Source organism: Balaenoptera physalus (genome assembly GCF_965194825.1).
Source record: "Balaenoptera physalus genome assembly, chromosome: 13".
Classification (NCBI taxonomy): domain Eukaryota; kingdom Metazoa; phylum Chordata; class Mammalia; order Artiodactyla; family Balaenopteridae; genus Balaenoptera; species Balaenoptera physalus.
This window is the reverse complement of record NC_138892.1, coordinates 81,045,730-81,064,856: the sequence shown is the minus strand read 5'-3', so window position 1 is coordinate 81,064,856 and position 19,127 is coordinate 81,045,730. Positions and strand designations below refer to the sequence as shown.

Here is a 19,127-nt window from a genome sequence, read left to right as displayed (position 1 = left end):
CCGCTACTGTGTGCACCTGAATGTTTTCCTGCAGTGTAATCCAGGTTTCGAGAACGCCGAAGCAGTTAAAAACAAAAAAAAACCCCAAACCAACTTGTACTTGGAGTTTGTGGGTGTTAGGAGGAGTATCCAATTTTTCTGCGTAGGCTGTGGTTTTTGTCCTCCATCTAAATTGGGCATCAAGGTTCTCTGGTCCTTTCATGTTGGCATTTCTTATAGATAACACATTTTTATATGCGGAAATATTGAAGAAATAAATGTTATTTCTAGAAGTGACAGAGAAGTATAAGTTTCATTTTTTCTGCCTGCTGCTTTTCTTGGTTGAAGAGTAATCAACCATAGGCTTTTTTAAATTAGAGTTCAGAGAAACGCATTTTAGAGATTACTTAGTATATTGATTTTAAGTGCTTTCCTTTTTTAATGATGTTTTCTATTGGAAAGGGGACGGTTTCCTCACTTTCTACGAGGTTCATCGCTACATCTTGCTACAAAATTGATGTGTAGGGTGTAACTATTTTGAGAGGGAACTTAATGTTAAAAATATAATAGAGTATGTCCAGACACTGGAAACCTTGGAAACCATAGACATCCTAAGGTGGGCGGGAGGGACTTTTAAATAGTTAAAGCAATAGAAATTATTTCAGAAACACATTTCCTTGGTTGGCCATGGGATTGGTATAGATTCTGCCCAATCCTGCCTTAATATTTGTAATGACTAGAGACTCTGGATCATCAACATAATAAATTATGAGAAATATATTTTTTGAGTATATTTTGTTTACTGCTGTGTTGCTATTCCTAGCTCTTGGAACAGTCTGGGGTATGTAGGACATGCTCCATAAATACTTTGAATGAGTTACTAGATAGTATTTTTAAAACACTGGGGCTTTTATCATCAAAACCGATCTGTTTTTGTAAATAAAATTAGAGGAGATGATATAAATTAAATCTTCTTGGCTAGTAATTTGGAAGTGTTTCCTAGCTGTAGACCAGAAACTTTCCATATACTTTTAAGAGAGTCTCAATGCTTTTTAAGCATGAAGCAGTAAAAGAATCAGAGCTATAGTGTGTCAGCATAAATAGTTTAAAATCAAGAAGGATTTTTCTTACATGAAATAGAATTTATTTCAGTGAGTACACCTGTTCGCAAAATTGGGGAGGGGACAGGGTAGAAAAGTAAAGATTTCACCATTGTGAAAGGTATTAACATATGCCAGCAAAAACCATCCTAGTAGTGATAATTATATGCCACTTTTGCATGTTGATGTTTGGAATTACTCTGAAGGGAAATATTCAGTTTTTAGACTTGATTTAATGAGGGTTATCTCCATTCATGTCCTTATTAGCTGAAATTCAGTCCTTTATTATTCAGGTACGGAAGAAATAAATAAGAATAGAAGCAATGTCTTTTCTCCCATAGTTTCCTCAATATGTTGGAAAAAAACCTCTTCTTGATTTGAATACAAGTACAACACTACTTTGTCATCTAGGCTATTTAATGTTGTGTAACATGTATATATACAGCACCTCACATTCATATTTAATGGAGTAGTGTACAGTGAGTGAGTTCCAGATGTAGTAAATATTCTGTACGTAGTTCAACTGGTAAATTTCTCAATGGCAGTGATCATGTCTCTGTCTTACACTTTACCTGTACTTTAAATAGCTACAGGTCCCATTTTTGGGAACTTTTTATAACAGTGATTCTCAAACTTGAGTGTATATAAGAATTACTTTGAAAATAAGTTTCCTGGACCCCATCCCCAAAGATTTTGATTTTATAAGTCTGGGGTGCTCCAGACACGATAGCCGATTCTGATGCAGATGGTTCATAGATGTATATAGTATATTAGTGAGTCTTTGATTTTATAGTGCATGAAACTGGAAAAAGCAGGGAAGCCTAGTCTAAGGGCATACTGCTGTTAAGTAGTAGGTTGGTTTTGGTGGCATTCTTGCTCCAAAGTATCAACTTCCAGGTAACCTTTGCTGACCCCTAAATATTTTAAACTTTGATTTCTTAAATTGCCCAAATAATACTGTTTTGGGGACCAGAGAGTTGGAGAAGTTGAGGAGAGAGATATTTACAGCTGTTGATCATTCACAGTTTTTATGATTTAGCTGAATAAATTGCTTTCCTTTTTCTCTAGCCGAGATCCTCTGTGTGGAAAGAACAGAAAATGGGGAGAGACAAGGTTGATACTTTTAGACCTTGGTGTACTTTGCAGGTGGAGAAGGAGATAAGATTTCAATGACATTTGTGACTCAAATTGGGAAATTTAATCACTGTTTCTTAAGTTGAGAACTGGAAGGGGGAGCCCTCCAGGTATGTAATCCAAACTACAACCTAATATAGGAATCTCAATACAGATGACATTAACCTGAGACTCTGGCTCAGTGCTGCTAGTATTGTGCTTTTTTAAAAAAAAAATTGTTTATTTTATTTATTTTATTTTTGGCTGCACTGGGTCTTTGTTGCTACGCGCGGGCTTTTCTCTAGTTGAGGTAAGCGGGGGCTACTCTTCGTTGTGGTGCTTGGGCTTCTCTTTGTGGTGGCTTCTCTTGTTGCAGAGCACGGGCTCTAGGTATGCGGGCTCAGTAGTGTGGCTTGCGGGCTCTAGAGCGCAGCCTCAGTTGTGGCGCACGGGCTTAGTTGCTCCGTGGCATGTGGGATCTTCCCGGACTAGAGCTCGAACCCGTGTCCCCTGCGTTGGCAGGAGGATTCTTAACCACTGCGCCAGCAGGGAAGCCCTGTGCTTTTCACTTTGCCTTTTATTTTGGTAATTTCTGCACTCCACTTTCAGTAATTCAGACAAATACAGAAGGAAAAGGAATCTTGGATTTTAAATGACCAATCTGCAAACCAACTGTTCAAATTTAACATTTAAAAAATTAAAATATAATTCATATAACATAAACCCCAACATTATAAAGTGTTCAATTCAGTGGTTTTTAGTATATTCACAAGGTTATGCAACCATTGCCACTGTCTAATTCCAGAGCATTTTCATTACCCCAGAAAGAAACTCCATATCCATTAGTAGTCACTCCCCATTTTGCCCCCCACCCCCACCCCTCCCCCCTGGCAACCACTGATTTCTGTCTCTATGGATTTGCCTATTCTGGACATTTCATATAAATGGAATCATACAATATGTGGCCTTTTGTGTCTGGCTTCTTTTGCTCTGTTTTTTAGGATCATCCATGTTGTAGCATGTATTAATACTTCATTACTTTTTATGGATGAATAATATTCCCTTGTATAGATATGCCACAGTTTGTTTATCCATTCATTAGTTGATGGACATTTGGGTTATTTCCACTTTTTAGCTATATTGAATGATGCTGTCATGAACATTCGTTTACAAGTTTTTGTGTGAACATATGTTTTCAATTCTCTTGGATAGGTATAGTTGACACTTGAGCAATATGTTTTTGAACTGCGCAGGTCCACTTACATGCAGATATTTTCCAGTAAATACTACAGTACTACCCACTTATATGAAGATTTTTTTCAATGAATACTGCGCTACTACATGATCTGTGGTTGGTTGAATCTGTGGATGTGGAACTGTGGCTCCAGAGGGCCATCTGTATAATTATATGCAGATTTTTGACCACACTGGAGTCAGTGCCTCTAACCACCTGTGCTGTTCAGGGGTCATCTGTACCTAGGAGTAGAATTGCTGGTTCATTTGGTAACTCTTATTTAACTTTTTAAAGAACTGCACACTTTTCCACAGTGGCTGCACCATTTTACAGACCTCTATCAGGTATATGAGGGTTTCAGTTTCTATACACCCTCACCAACTCTTGTTATTGTCTTTTTTAGAAAGTGCTAAATCATTCTGGAATTCTTTATTTTAAAAAAAGCCCACACACACACATCCCCTCCTCCTGTATTCTGCAGCACTGTTATCTACATTTTATTAGCTCCTTCTGAAATCTTGCTCTCTCCTGCCTGATATGCCTACATTTGTCTTGTGTTTGTAGAGGTGATGGCTTCATTAAGTTTAGTAATTTGGTGCCAAATATTGATCTTAGTTTCATTCCTTCAGTGTTTTCTTGTGAGTACTCTTAAGTAAACTTATGTTTTTCCCTTTCCTTTTCTTTTTTTACTAGTTTTCTCTGTGTAGATCATGTGCTGCTTACTTAAAAAAAATTTTTTTTAAAGCACTGAGGTGAAATTTATATAACAAAAATTAGTCATTTTAAAGTGTACAATTCCGTGGCATTTAGTACATTCATAATGTTGTGCAACCACCACCTCTTTCTAGGTCCAAAACATTTTCATCACCCCCAAAGAAAACTCTGTATCCATTAAGCAGTCATTTTGTAATTCTCCTTTCCCCCCCAGTCCCTGGCAACCACCAATCTTCTTTATAGATTTACCTATTCTGGATATTTTATAGAAACAGAATCATACAATATGTGGCCATTTATGTTTGACTTCTTTCACTTAGTATAACATGGTTCATTCATATTGTAGCATGTATCAGTACTTCCTTTTAATTGCTGACTAATATTCTATTGTGTATACATACCATGTTTTATCATTCATCTATTGATGGATATTTGGATTGTTTCTATATTTTGGTTGTTGTGAGTAGTGCTGCTGTGAATATTTGTGTACAAGTATTTGAATACCTCTTTTCAGTTCTTTTGGGTATATACCTACAAGTGAAATGCTGGGTCATATGGTAATTCTATGTTTAACTTTTTGAGCAACCACCGAACTTTTTCACAGTGGCTGTACCATTTTACATTCCCCCAGCAACATACTAGGGTTCCAATTCTTTATATCCTTGTCAAAACTTGTCATTGTGTTTTTTATTATAGCTATCCTCATGAGAGTGTGAAGTGGTATCTCATTATGATTTTGATTTGTATTTCCCTAATGACTAATTATGTGAATATCTTTTTAGGTGCTTGTTGGGGTTATTTGTCTTTTTATTGTTGAGTTGTAGGAGTTTTTTATATATTTTGGATACCAGACCATTATCAGTATATGATTTGCACATATTTTCTCCCATTCTGTAGGTTGTCTTTTTACTTTCATGATCATGTCCTTTGATGCACAAAAGTTTTAAATTTTGATAAAGTCCAATTTATCTATTTTTTTCTTTTGTTGCTTGTGATTTTGGTATCATATCTAACACATTATCAAATCCAAGGTCATGAAAATTTATTATTATTTTGTGTTTTCTTCTAGTTTCAGCTCTTACATTTAGGGTTTTGATCCATTTTGGGTAAATTTTTGTCTTTGGTATGAAGTAGGGGTTCACCTTCATTCTTTCCCATGTGCCTGTCCAGTTGATCCAGGACTATTTGTTGGAGACTATTCTTTCCCCCATTGAATGGTCTTGGCTCTATTGTTGAAAATCAGTTGACTATAGATGTATAGGTTTATTTCTGGACTCTCAGTTATTTTCCATTGGTATATAGGTCTGTTCTTATGCCAGTACCACACACAGTTTTGATTACTGTAGCTTTGTGGTATATTTTGAAACCAGAAAGTATGAGTCTTCCAACTTTGTTCTTTTTTTTCAAGATTGTTTTTGCAGTTAGGAGTCCTCTGCCATTCATTCCATAGCAGTTTTAGAATTAGTATTTCCATTTATGCAAACGAGGTTGTTGGGATTTTGGTAGGGATTGTATTGAATCTGTACATTGCTTTGGGGAGTATTGCCATCTAAATATTAAATCAGATCTAGAATTCTTGGGTGATAGGTTTTTTTCTTTCTGATCTTTAAATAAGTCATGCTATTGCCTCTGGCTTCCAAGATTTCTGGTGAGAAATCCATTGTGTTATTATTGGTCTTATTGAGGATCTCTTGTATTTGAATTGATTCTCTGCTTCTCCCTTGCTGCTTTCAGTGTTTGTGTTTGTCTTTTAACAGTTTGATTATTATTTGTCTCCATGTTGATCTCTTTGTGTTTATCCTGCATGGTGGAGTTGAGTTCTTTAATATGTAGATTCATGTCACTTTCCCCATGTTTTCCTGCTTTTATGGAAAAAGTGGGGATTTTTATGGATATTACTTTTGCTTTTCAGGTATCCGGATCTCACTCTTTTAATTTATGTTCCAGATAGAACTGGGCCTGTATTTTATAACCAAGAAAAAAAATTCCTCCCTAAGGACTGTTAGGTCTCTAGCATTTTAGCAAGTTTGGATCCTGAATAATTGAAGTGGTTTAAATTTTAGATGTATATTTTGCCAATAGGTGGAGTGTTTGAGCTCTGTAATAAAAACTTGTTAGTTTATTTATTTAAAATACCATTAAGTTACTATTTCTAAGGATACTCAGAAATATTTTATTTAAAATAAATAAGACAGGGACTTCCCTGGTGACACAGTGGTTAAGAATCCGCCTGCCAATACACACAGATTTTTAGCCCCTTAATATACAGGGGACATGGGTTCGATCCCTGGTCTGGGAAGATCCCACATGCCGCGGAGCAGCTAAGCCTGTGCGCCACAACTACTGAGCCTGCGCTCTAGAGCCCGCGTGCCACAACTACTGAGCCCGTGTGCCTAGAGCCCGTGCTCCGCAACAAAAGAAGCCACCACAATGAGAAGTCCACGCACCACAACGAAGAGTAGCCCCTGCTCGCCGCAACTAGAGAAAGCCCGTGTGTGGCAGCAAAGACCCAAAGCAGCCAAAAATAAATGAAATAAATTAAAAAAAAAAGACAAATATTAAAGAAACCGTAAATCTAAAACTACTTCAAAATAAAAAGTTAAAAAATTAGGAAATGTACATCTTTATCTCTTATATTAATATCAAAATAAATAATTGAGAGATCTGCTTTGTACAATGAAAAGTAAACATTTAGAAGTGAAAAACTGAATCAGCCTTGGTTAATGTGGCATTCATGAATATTTACAATGATCCCATTTTCAGTTGCATCAAAAGAATACAACTCCCTGCTCCCAGTTGATGTTAGGTATCACAAAGAGCTAAAAATATGACAAAACGTTAAGGCTCCATCTCAAAATCTAAATTCAAAACACTATAAATCTCAGTACAGTGCAATTTGGAAGAAACTAAAAGATGACACTGAAAACATACACACAAATTTTTAGCCCCTAAATAAACAGGATATTGAATTGATTTGGGGAGTATGTGGAGATGAAAAAAGCAGAAGACGTTGCAGTGCCAAGAGAGCCTTATTTTCAGAGCATGCCGGCTGTGATTTTTGCCACTTTGGAACTGCTGTAGCCACTCACCTTCCTGGAAAGAGTGCAGACCTGGAGTGTTTAAATCACCAGGGTGAAACAAGCACTGATCTAAACAATTGTTGAAGAAACCTATGGCCATTTAGAATACTGAGGTAAAAATTGGGAGTGCACAGACATGTTTTGTTTGGTCTATGTGTGTTGACACATAAAATTTTTTAAAAATTGTGATATAATTGACATATTAGTTTCAGTTGTATAACATAATGATTTGAAAAGTCTAAACATTGGGAAACAATCACCACAATAAGTCTAGAATGCCAATAAGTCTAGAGTACCAATAAGTCTAGTAGTCCATCACCACACATAGTTACAATTCTTTTATTTTAATTTTTTTTGGTTGCAGTGCACGGGCTTCTCTCTAGTTGTGGTGTGCGGGTTTTCTCTCTCTAGTGTGGTGCACAGGCTCCAGGGCACGAGGGCTGTATAGTTGTGGTGCATGGGTTCCATAGTGTGTGAGCTCTGTAGTTTGTGGCACACAGGCTCTCTAGTTGAGACGCGTGAGCTTGGTAGTTGTGGCGTGTGGGCTTAGTTGACCTGTGGAATGTGGGATCTTAGTTCCCTGACCAGGGATCGAACCCGCATCCTCTGCGTTAGAAGGTGGATTCTTTACCACTGGACCACCAGGGAAGTCCCACAATTCTTTTTCTTATGACGAGAACTATTAAGATTTACTCTCTTAGTAACTTTCAAATATACACCACAGTATTATTATCTATAGTCACTATGCTATATATTACATCTCCAGGACTTATTTTATAACTGGAAGATTGTACCTTTTGGCCACTTTTACCCATTTCACCCACCCCCCACCTCTGGCAACCACCAGTCTGTTCTCTGTATTTATGAGTTTGTTTTTTTTGCTGTTTGTTTGTTTTGTTTTTGTTTTAGATTCCACATATAAATGAGATCATGCGGTATTTGCTTTTCTCTGTCTGACTTATTTTACTTAGCAAGGTCCATTTATGTTGTTGCACATAGAAGGATTTCCTTCTTTTTTTATGGCTGAATGATATTCCTGTGTGTGTGTGTGTGTGTGTGTGTGTGTGTGCGTGATGTACACACCACATTTACTTTATTCATCCACTGGTGGACTTTTAGGTTATTTCCATTTCTTGGCTTTTTGAAATAATGCTGCAGTGAACATAGGGATGCATATATCTTTTCAATTTAGTGTTTTTGTTTCCTTCAAATAAATACCCAGATGTGGAATTGCTGGATCATATGGTAGCTCTATTTTTAATTTTTAGAGGAACCTCCATACTGTTTTTTATAGTGGCTGCACCAATATACATTCCCACCAACAGTGTATGAGGGTTTCCTTTCCTCCACATCCTCAACAACACTTATTTCTTGTCTTTTTAGTAATAGCCATTATAACAGGTGTGAGGTGATAGCTCATTGTGGCCTTGATTTGCATTTCCCGGGTGATTAGTGATGTTGAGCATCTTTTCATGTACCTGTTGGCCATTTGTATGTCTTCTTTGGAAAAATGGCTACTTGGGTCCTAAGTTCATTTTTATTTTAATTTTTATTTATTTATTTATTTTGGCCGTGCAGCTTGTGGGATCTTAAGTTTCCCGACCAGGGATCAAACCTGGGCCCTCGGCAGTGAAAGCCGGGAGTTGTAACCACTGGACCACCAGGGAATTCCCTTAAGTTCATTTTTAAATCGGGTTATTTGTGTGTGTGTGTGTGTGTGTGTTGTTTTTTGTTTTTTGCTATTGAGTTGTCTGAGTTCTTTGTATATTTTGTATGTTAGCCCCTTATTGGATAAGTGGTTTGAAAATATTTTTTCCCATTCCATCGGTTGCTTTTTCACTTTGTTGATGGTTTTCTTTGCAGTGCAGAAGCTTTTTAGTTTGATGTACTCCCCCTTGTTTATTTTTACTTTAGTTAGCTTTGATTTGGTGTCAAATCCAAAAAATCATCACCCAAACCAGTGTCAAGGAGCTTACAACCTATGTTTTTGTCTTCTAGGAGTTTTATATTTTCGGGGCTTATATTCAAGTTTTTAACGCATTTTCAGCTGAGTTTTTGTTTTTTTTTGGTATAGTGTCAGATAGTGGTCCAGATCATGCTTTTGCATGTGGGCTGTCCAGTTTCCCAACACCATTTATTGAAGAGACTGTCCTTTATATTCTTGACCTCTTTGTTGTAAATTAATTGTCCCTATATGCGTAGGTTTATTTCTGAGCTCTCTGTTCCATTGGTCTATGTGTCTGTTTTTATGCCAGTACCATACTATTAGCTTTTTTTTTCTTGGCCGTGCCACGTGGCTTGTGGGCTCTCAATTGCCTGACCAGGGATTGAACCCGGGCCATGACAGTGAAAGCCCAGAATCCTAACCACTAGGCCACCAGGGAACTCCCAGATTATTATAGCTTTTTAACAGTTTGAAATCAGGAAGCATGATGCCTCTAGCTTTGTTCTTTGTTCTCACGATTGCTTTGGCTATTTATTTATTTATGTGGTTCCATACAAATTTTAGGATTATTTGCTCTGTTTCTTTGAAAAATGCCATTGGAATTTTGATAGGCATTGTATTGAATTTGTAGATTGCTTTGGTTAGTATGGACATTTTAACAATCTTGATTCTTTCAATCCATGAGCACAGAATACCTTTCCATTTATTTGTGTCTTCAATTTCTTTCCTCAGTAGTCTATAGTTTTCAGTGTACAGGTCTTGGTTAACCTTCTTGGTTAAATTTATTCTTAGGTATTTTATTCTTTTGATTCAATCTAAATGGGATCATTTTCTTAATTTCTCTTTCTGATAGTTTGTTATTACGGTATAGAAACACAACCTACTTTTGCATATTGATTTTGTATCCTACAACTTTACTGAATTCGTTGATTAGTTCTAACAGTTTTTTTGTGGAGTCTTTAGGGTTTTCTACACATAATATCATGTTATTGGCAAATAGTAACAGTTTTACTTTTCCTTTCTGACTGAGATGCCTTTTCTTTTTCTTACCTAATGCTCTGGCTAGAACTTCCAATATTATGTTGAATAGAAGTGGCAGGAGTGGGCACCCTTGTCTTTTTTCTAATCTTAGAGGAAAAGCTTTCAGCTTTTCACCATTGAGTAGTTGTGGGCTTGTCATATGTGGTCTTTATCATGTTGAGGTATGTTCCCTCTTTTACTCACTTTGTTGAGAGTTTTTTTTTTTTATCATGAATGGATGTTGAATTTTGTCAAATGAATTTCCTGCATCTATTAAGATAATCATCTGATTTGTATCCTTCATTTTGTTTGTTTGTTTTTTTTGGCTGCGTTGGGTCTTCACTGCTGCACGCGGGCTTTCTCTAGTTGAGGCGAATGGGGGCTACTCTTCATCATTGAGGTGCATGGGTTTCTCATTGCAGTGACTTTTCTTGTTGACGAGCACAGTCTCTAGGCGCATGGGCTTCAGTTGTTGTGGCATGTGGGCTCAGTAGTTGTGGCTCACGGACTCTAGAGCACAGGCTCAGTAGTTGTGGTGCACAGGCTTAGTTGCTCCGCGGCATGTGGTATCTTCCTGCACAAGGGATCGAACCCGTGTCCCCTGCATTGGCAGGTGGATTCTTAACCAGTGTGCCGCCAGGGAAGTCCCCTTCATTTTGTTAATGTGATGTATAACATTCATTTGCAGATGTTGAGTCATCCTTGCATACCTGGAATAAATCCCACTCGATCATGGTGTGTGATCCCTTTAATGTATTGTTGAATTCAGTTTGCTATAATTTTGTTGAGGATTTTTGCACCTATGTTCGTGAGGGATATCGGCCTGTAATTTTCTTTTCTTGTCGTGTCCTTGTCTGGTTTTGGTATCAGGGTAATGCTGGCCTTGTAAAATGAGTTTGGAATTGTTCCCTCCTCTTCTTTTTTGGAAGAGTTTGGGAAGGAGTGGTGTTAATTCTTCTTTGAGTGTTTGGATTCACCGGTGAAGTTGTCTGCTCCTAGACTGTTGTTTGTTGGGTGGTTTTAATTACTGATTCAGTCTCCTTGCTAGTAATTGGTATGTTTAGATTTTCTTTTTCTTCATGAATCAGCCTTGGTAGGTTGTATGATAGGAATTTGTCTATTTTGTCCAACTTTTTGGTGTATAATTTTTCATGCTAGTTTCTCATGATCTTTTGTAGTTTTGTGGTATCCGTTGTGACCTCTCTTTCATTTCTCATTTTATTTATTTGAGTCCTCTGTTTTCCTTGGTGAGTCTAGCTAAATGTATGTCCATTTTATCATTTTAAAGAACCAACTCTTAGTTTCAGTGATCTTTTCTAATTGTTTGTTTTTTTTTAGTCTCTATCTCATTAATATCTGATCTGATCTTTGATATATCCTTCCTTTACTACTAACTTTGGGCTTGCTTTGTTTGTTTTTTAATAGTTCCTAGAGGTGTAAAGTTAGTTTCTTTATTTGAGATCTTTCTTGTTTCTACATGTAGACATTTATTGCTGTGAACTTCCCTCTAAAAACTACTTTTGCTGCATTCCATAAGTTCTGGTATGTGGTTTTTCTATTTTCATTTGTCTCAAGATATTTTTTGATTTCTGTTTTGACTTCTTCTTTCATCCATTGGTTGTTCAGTAGCATACTGTTTAGTCCCATGAATTTTCCAGTTTTCTTCTTAAAATTGATTTCTAATTTCATACCATGATGGTTGGAAAAGGTGCTTTATACGATTTCAGTTTTCTTAAATTTATTAAGACTTGTCCTGTGGCCTAACATGTGATGTATCCTGAAGAATGTTCCATGTGTGCTTGAGAAGAATGTGTACTCTGTTGCTTTTGGGTGGAATGTTCTGTATATGTATAGTCCATCTGGTCTAACATGTCATTTAAAGCCAGTGTTGATTGATTTTCTATCTGTATGATCTATGAAGGTTCCCTACTCTTATTGTATTGCTGTGTACTTCTCCCTACATGCCTGTTAATGTTTGCTTTATATATTTTGTGCTCCTATATTGCGTGCACAAATATTTGCAAATGTTATATCCTCTTGTTAGATTGACCCGTTTATCATTATATAATTCCTTTTTTTCTCTTAATGTAGTCTTTGTTTTAAAGTCTATTTTGTCTGATGTAAGTATGGCCACCCCAGCTTTCTTTGGTTTCCATTTGAATGGGAATATCTTTTTCCATCCTTTCACTTTCAGTGTGTGTGTTTCCTTACATTTGAAGTGAGTCTCTTGTAGGCTGTGTAGAGTTGGCTCTTGTTTTTTTTTTTTTTTTTTTAATCCTTTCAGGGTACTCTATATCTTTTATTTGGAGAATTTAGCCCATTTACAGCTGAAGTAATTTTTGATAGGTATGTAAATGCTTATTGCCACTTTGTTAATTTTTTTCTGGCTCTTGTGTAACTCCTTTGTTTTTTTCTCCTCTTATTCTTTTTCTTTGTGATTTGATGATTTTCTGTAGTGGTATTTTTAGATTCCTTTTCTTTATCTTTTACATTTCTACTATAGGTTTTTGGTTCATGGTTACCATGAGGCTTACTTAAACCAGCCTTTATTTATAACAGTCTATTTTAAGTTGATAACATCAGTACAGTGCATTCTAAAGCTCTACATTTTACTCCCCTACCTTGCACATTTTATGTTTTCGATGTTTTAACTTTCATCTTTCTAATCTTATGTATCTATTAACAAGTACTGCAGTTATAATTATTTTTACTACTTTTGTCTTTTACTCTTCATACTAGATTTATAAGTGATTAACCTACCATCTTTATATTAGATTATTCTGAATTTTACTACATATTTATCTTATTTATTTATTTATTTTTGGCTGTGTTGGGTCTTCGTTTCTGTGCGAGGGCTTTCTCTAGTTGCAGCAAGCGGGGGCCACTCTTCATCGCGGTGTGCGGGCCTCTCACTATCGCGGCCTCTCTTGTTGCGGAGCACAGGCTCCAGATGCGCAGGCTCAGTAATTGTGGCTCACGGGCCCAGTTGCTCCACGGCATGTGGGATCTTCCCAGACCAGGGCTCGAACCCGTGTCCCCTTCATTGGCAGGCAGATTCTCAACCACTGTGCCACCAGGGAAGCCCTACATATTTATCTTTACTAGTGAAGTTTATAGTTTAATGTTTCCCTGTTACTAATTAGCTGTCTTTCGTTTCAGCTTAAAGGAATCCCTTTAACATTTCCTGTAAGGCTAGTCTAGTGGTGATGACAAGCTTTTGCTTGTCTGGAAAACTCTTATCTCTCCTTCCATAGTGAAGGACAACTTTTCTGGGTAGAGATTTCTTGGTTGGCAGTTTTTTTTCTTTCAGCACTTTGAATATGTCATGCCAGTCATTCCCTTCTGGACTGCAATGTTTCTGTCCAAAAATCTGCTGATGATTTTATGGGGGATTTTCCTTATACATAACAAGTTGTTTTTCTGCTGTTGCTTTTAAAATTCTCTCCTTGTCTTTAACTTTTGACATTTTAATTATAAATGGTGTGGGTCTCTTTGGGTTCATCTTTTTTGGAACTCTCTGAACTTCCTGGATCTGAATGTTACTTTCCCAGGGTTAGGGACATTTTCAGCCGTTATTTCTTCAAATAAGTTTTCTACCCCTTTCTCTTTTTCTTCTTCTGAAACTCCTATAATGTGAATGTTGGTCCACTTGATGTTGTCCTATAAGTCCCTTGAACTGTCTTTTTACTGCTGATTAGATGAGTTCCAGTGCCCTCTCTTCAAGTTCACTGACCCTTTGCTTCATGTAGTCTGCTGTTGAACCTCTGTTTGGTACTTTCTTGTATTTTCTTTCTGTTGAAAGTCTCTCTTTGTTCATTCACTTTTTTGAGCTTGTTTAGCATTTTTATGACTGTTAATTTGAACTTTATCAGATATATTATCTCCCTTTCATTAAAGTTTTTTCCTGAACTTTTACCTTGTTCTTTTGTTTGGAATATATTCCTCTGTTTCTTTATTTTCCTTGACTCTCTGTGTTGGTTTGTATGCGTTAGAATAAACAGCCACCTCTCCAAGTCTTGCAGGTATTGTGAGTTCCCTCGCAATTGTGGGTCACTACACGTGGGTTGAGGTTTATGGTGAGATTGTGTCTTAGCCTCTCCAGCCTGTTTTTATATGGTTTTTTGTCATTTGCCTGATATGTATGAGTTGCTCAGCTAATTTTTTAGTTTCTTTCAGAGGGAATTGTTCCATTTCTAGCTGTAAATTCTGTGTGTCCACGGTAGGAGGTGAGTTCAGGATCCTCCTATGTTGCCACCTTGATTGGAACTGATACACACAATATGTTTAAAAAAAAAAAAAAAGGAAGAGTTGCCAATGTTTAAAAATTGGTGGATTTAATGGAAAGGGCCAGGTTTCTGGTTTTTCCTTTAAAAAAATCAGAAAATCTGATAACACTACACCCACATTTACAATGGATTTGAAAAATGCCTGCTTTAGATGGGTCAGGCTATATTTAGTTAGCCTTCCTTCCTTATCATAATATATGTGTTGCTCTTTTTTATAGTTTGAAGAGGGCAATGAAACATTAACATGTTTCCATGTTTCTATGAAAAGGGGAAAGTTAAAGACTATCTGGGAAATATTCTTATATTTTTACTATTCCTGAGAGACATTCTTTTATTTTGTGAGATGTGAGATCTTATATTTTTAATACGCAAACAGAATGTCAGAAGAATACAATCTGATGTCATTTTGACTGAAGTCTGAGTTGATTTACCCATTCAGGTTATCTGCTTTGTTTGTGGGGGCAGTTAAGTTTGTAACCCATGTTTGTTAGTTTGCTAGGGCTGCCATAACAAAATACCACACAAGACTGGGTGGCACATAAACAACATGTGCACAGAAGCAACAGAAATTTATTTTCTTACAGTTCTGGAGACTAGAAGTCCAATATCAAGATGTAGGCAGGTTTGGTTTCTTTTGAGGCCTCTCTCCTTGGCTTGCAGATGGCTGCTTTCTCTCTGTGTCCTCACATGCTCTTTCATCTCTGTGTCACATCCCTAATGTCTCTCTGTTGTCCCAAAATTTTCTTTTTTAGTAAGGACACCAGTCAGATTGGACTAGGGCCCACCCTAATCACCTTGTTTTAACTTAATCACCTATTTGAAGATTGTCTCCAAATATGGTCACATATTGAGGTATGAGGTACACCTTCTAAGGGGGTTAGAGCTTCATCATACGAATTTTGGAGAGATGCAGTTCAGTCCACAATAACCCGTCTTAAAAAAACCTATATGTAGATACATAAAAGTGTACAACTAACTGAAAATCAGTAGCCATAAAGGAGGAGACTAAGGTAGATAATCACAGTAACAAAATGAGGTTAATACAGAATTTAGGAGAGAAATTTAAAAAGTATTTTTTGTGACATATTTAAGAAGGAAGAACAAAACAGCATAGTGGGTGGGGGTGATGGGGAACAACAGTCACACTGACATTGTTGAAAGCCTAATTTATGAAATAGAAAAAACAACTTGAGGAATTCTATTAAAAGACAAATCAAAACCGTATGTTATGAAATTTATTGGAGATGAGAGACTTGATGGTGAGAGCTAAGAGAGCCAAAATCCTTGTCATAGTTGATTGAGAAAGAACACTTGGATGGACAAAGAATAATCAAACAGTAAGCTGAAGTCCCCCACATCTTCAGATTTCAGCTGCTGGGCACAAATATTGAAAGGATTGACATACCCTGGGTAAATTTCTGAAATCTAAACTTTTACAAAACCCCAGAATTCTCCAAGTGTCAAAATAGAAGGAAGGAGGAAAGAAAGATTTCCTAAAAGGGAAAGAGAATCAGACTGGCATCAGACTTTCAATCTGCAACAGTAAATGTTAGATGCCATGGAGAAATATTTAAAATTTAGAGTTCTTAGGGGAATTAATTGTGATTATAAAATTCTGTATCCATCTATACTATAACCATTATTTAAATGCAGTGAAACATACTGAACAAGAGAGAACAGAAAAATTTTTTAAAAAAATTCCTTCATTTCCCATCCAAGATATTGTGAAATAAAATTGAAATATTACCTGAATTGCTTCCAGATCTCTGTTGTAGCTTGAATATAGTACTTTGAACTTTCTAGCAGAGTTGGACACTTAAGCTAGTATAGATCACTTGTACAGAAGGCCAGGGTGGACAAAGGGACTAGTCTGTAACCTATATCCAAGCTGTGTGTGGCTATACCAAGTGTCTGCTTAGGGTATGGGAGGGTGGTGGAAATGGAGCTTCTTTAAATACCTCATCAATATGAAATCCCATACCACATTTGAGGCATTAAAAATTATTTTGAAATATTGAAAACATCGAAAAGGTACAAAGGATAATATTAGGACACCATTTAATCTACTTCCTAGTTTAAGAAAAAAAATATTAACTATCTAGATGAAATTTCCTTCTTCTCACAGAGACATAACCAATTTCCTGAATTTAGTGTTTATCACGCCTATGCATTTCATTTTACATATAGTACATATGTAGATAACATAAGTAATATATATTGTTTCACATGTTTTACACTTACCTGAAGTAAGTGATGTCAAATAGTATATATTCCTCTTCAGTGTTATTTTTACACAATCATACATGTGAGATTTACCCATACATACACATATGTATTCCTAGTTTGCTCACTTATACTGCTGTAATCTAGTATATGAATATATCAAAATTTCTCCTCTCCTTGAGGAACATTTGAGTGTTTGCCCTTGTTTGCTATAGCAGTTTTAGTAAACAACAGTGCTGGAAACATTCCTATGAATGCTTCATTGTACACGTTTGAGAATTTCTCTAAAGTATCAAGTAGTGGAATTACTAGACTGTAGGGTATATGTATTTTCATTTTTACTTGATATTCCTACTTGCTCCTCAGAATGTTTGTAACCATTTACATTCCCATGTACAGAGTGGAGTTTGTTTATTTGTTTATACCTATACTTTGTATTGTCACATTTTAAATTTATGGTATTTCATTGTCATTTTTATTGCAGTTCCCCGATTACTAATAAGTTGGAGCAACTTATTTCTTGGCTCTTTGTGGTTCTGTTGTGAGTTTCTGTTCATATCTCTGTAAATGATATTCTATTATAGTATTCATCTTTTTCTTGATGATTTGTAGGAGTCACTTTTACATTTTGGTTGCTAATTCTTTGTCAGTTACATGAGTCAGAAATATTTTCCCCCAATTATCAGGGCTTCCCTGGTGGTGCAGTGGTTGGGAATCCACCTGCCAATGCAGGGGACACGGGTTCGAACCCTGGTCTGGGAAGATCCCACATGCCGCGGAGCAACTAATCCCATGCACCACAACTACTGAGCCTGCGCTCTAGAGCCCATGAGCCACAACTACTGAGCCCACGTGCTGCATCTACTGAAGCCTGCACACTCTAGAGCCCATGCTCCGCAACAAGAGACGCCACTGCAATGAGAAGCCCGTGCACCACAACAAAGAGTAGCCCCTGCTCACTGCAACTAGAGAGAAAGCCCGTGCACAGCAAGGAAGACCCAATGCAGCCAAAACATAAATTAAAAAATTTAAAAAAAAAGAAATATTTTCCCCCAATTATTTTGTATGAGTAAAATAAATTTTAATTTTGCTGTAGTTGAATTAACAATCTTTTCTTCTCTAGTTTGTACTTTCTATCTCAAAGTCATGAAAGTATTCTTATGTTCTCTAATGTATAAAGTCATGATTTTTAACATTTGTTTATAATTGTTTTGGAATTTGTGAAATGTATAGTTAAATGTTTTTTAGCATGTCCATAGAGTTGTGCAACCATCACCATAATCTAATTATATATTGTATCATCCCAAAAGGAAAGCTTGTATCCATTAGCAGTCACTCCCTGCTCTCCTCTGCCCCCAGTGTTAGGCAGCCACTTAATCTACTTTCTTGCTTGTTCTGGACATTTCATGTAAACAGGGTCAAATAATATGTGGTCTTTTGTGACTGACTTCTTTCACTTAGTATAATGTTTCTGCGGTTCATCCATATTATAGCATGTATCAGTACTTTATTCCTTTTTATGACTGAATAATATTAAAAAACTTATATAAAACTAAACATTAGTCTAAGTATTTCAAAGTGGGTTAAATTTCTGTATTGGGGATTCTGGGAAGATGACAGCAGTGGTAGAATAGTTTCCTAATCCCTGTTTGACTTTCCCATAAAAACAGAACAAATAAAATAGGAAAACCCAAAATCCATGAACAACATTTACAAGAAAATTAGTTGAGCATGTTTCTCTCTACAAATGCTCAAACACCAGTAGTTTGGGGGATAGACCACTAACAGCTCCAAGACCTGTGTATTATTGTCTATGAAGGAAGAAGAAGGAAGCAGTGGAACTTCAAATGAATGTGAGAATTGAAAAATAGCCAAAAGGCAATCACTGGAAAGTCTGGAGGGCCAGCTGAAACTGGGAGGGGTTTTGCACACACTGATAATGGGTGAGTGAAAGAGGTCTTTTATAAAGCCTTAAGGGACTGGAGGACCTTGAAACTTCTAAAACCAACCAAAGCTGCCTTCCAGGACCAATCTGCACTTGAGAAGGAACTGACAATACAATTAAGCATCCCCTGAAGAATACAAAGAAAAGAGAAGGTCCAGATAAAAGTGGTGGAGAGGAACAGAATCAAGATATCTCAGAAAACAAAGAACTTTATTTTCAAACACTGTACAAAAACAAGGGAGAGTTTTAGAGTGAAGTTAGAATAGCTATTCTAGGCCAAAACTCCTTCTGAAACTTCAGGAAAATGAACTTCATTTAAATATCAACAATATGAAATGATTGTTGTCAAAAGTTTACAAAGTATCTGAAGAAAAATGGGACTCCAAATAGCATTCCTATAGACAATGAAAGCACACCAGAAAGACGTCCACAGAACAGATGAAAACCATTAGATATTAAGACAAAAGACATAATCAGAATAAGGCATT

General features: G+C 36.6%; 1 protein-coding gene across 12 annotated transcripts in view; it reads left to right on the top strand.

The window, feature by feature from the left end:
- The window catches only part of DNM1L (dynamin 1 like), a 64,471-nt gene that overhangs the window by 946 nt on the left and 44,398 nt on the right, over positions 1 to 19,127 (top strand). The window lies entirely within an intron of this gene.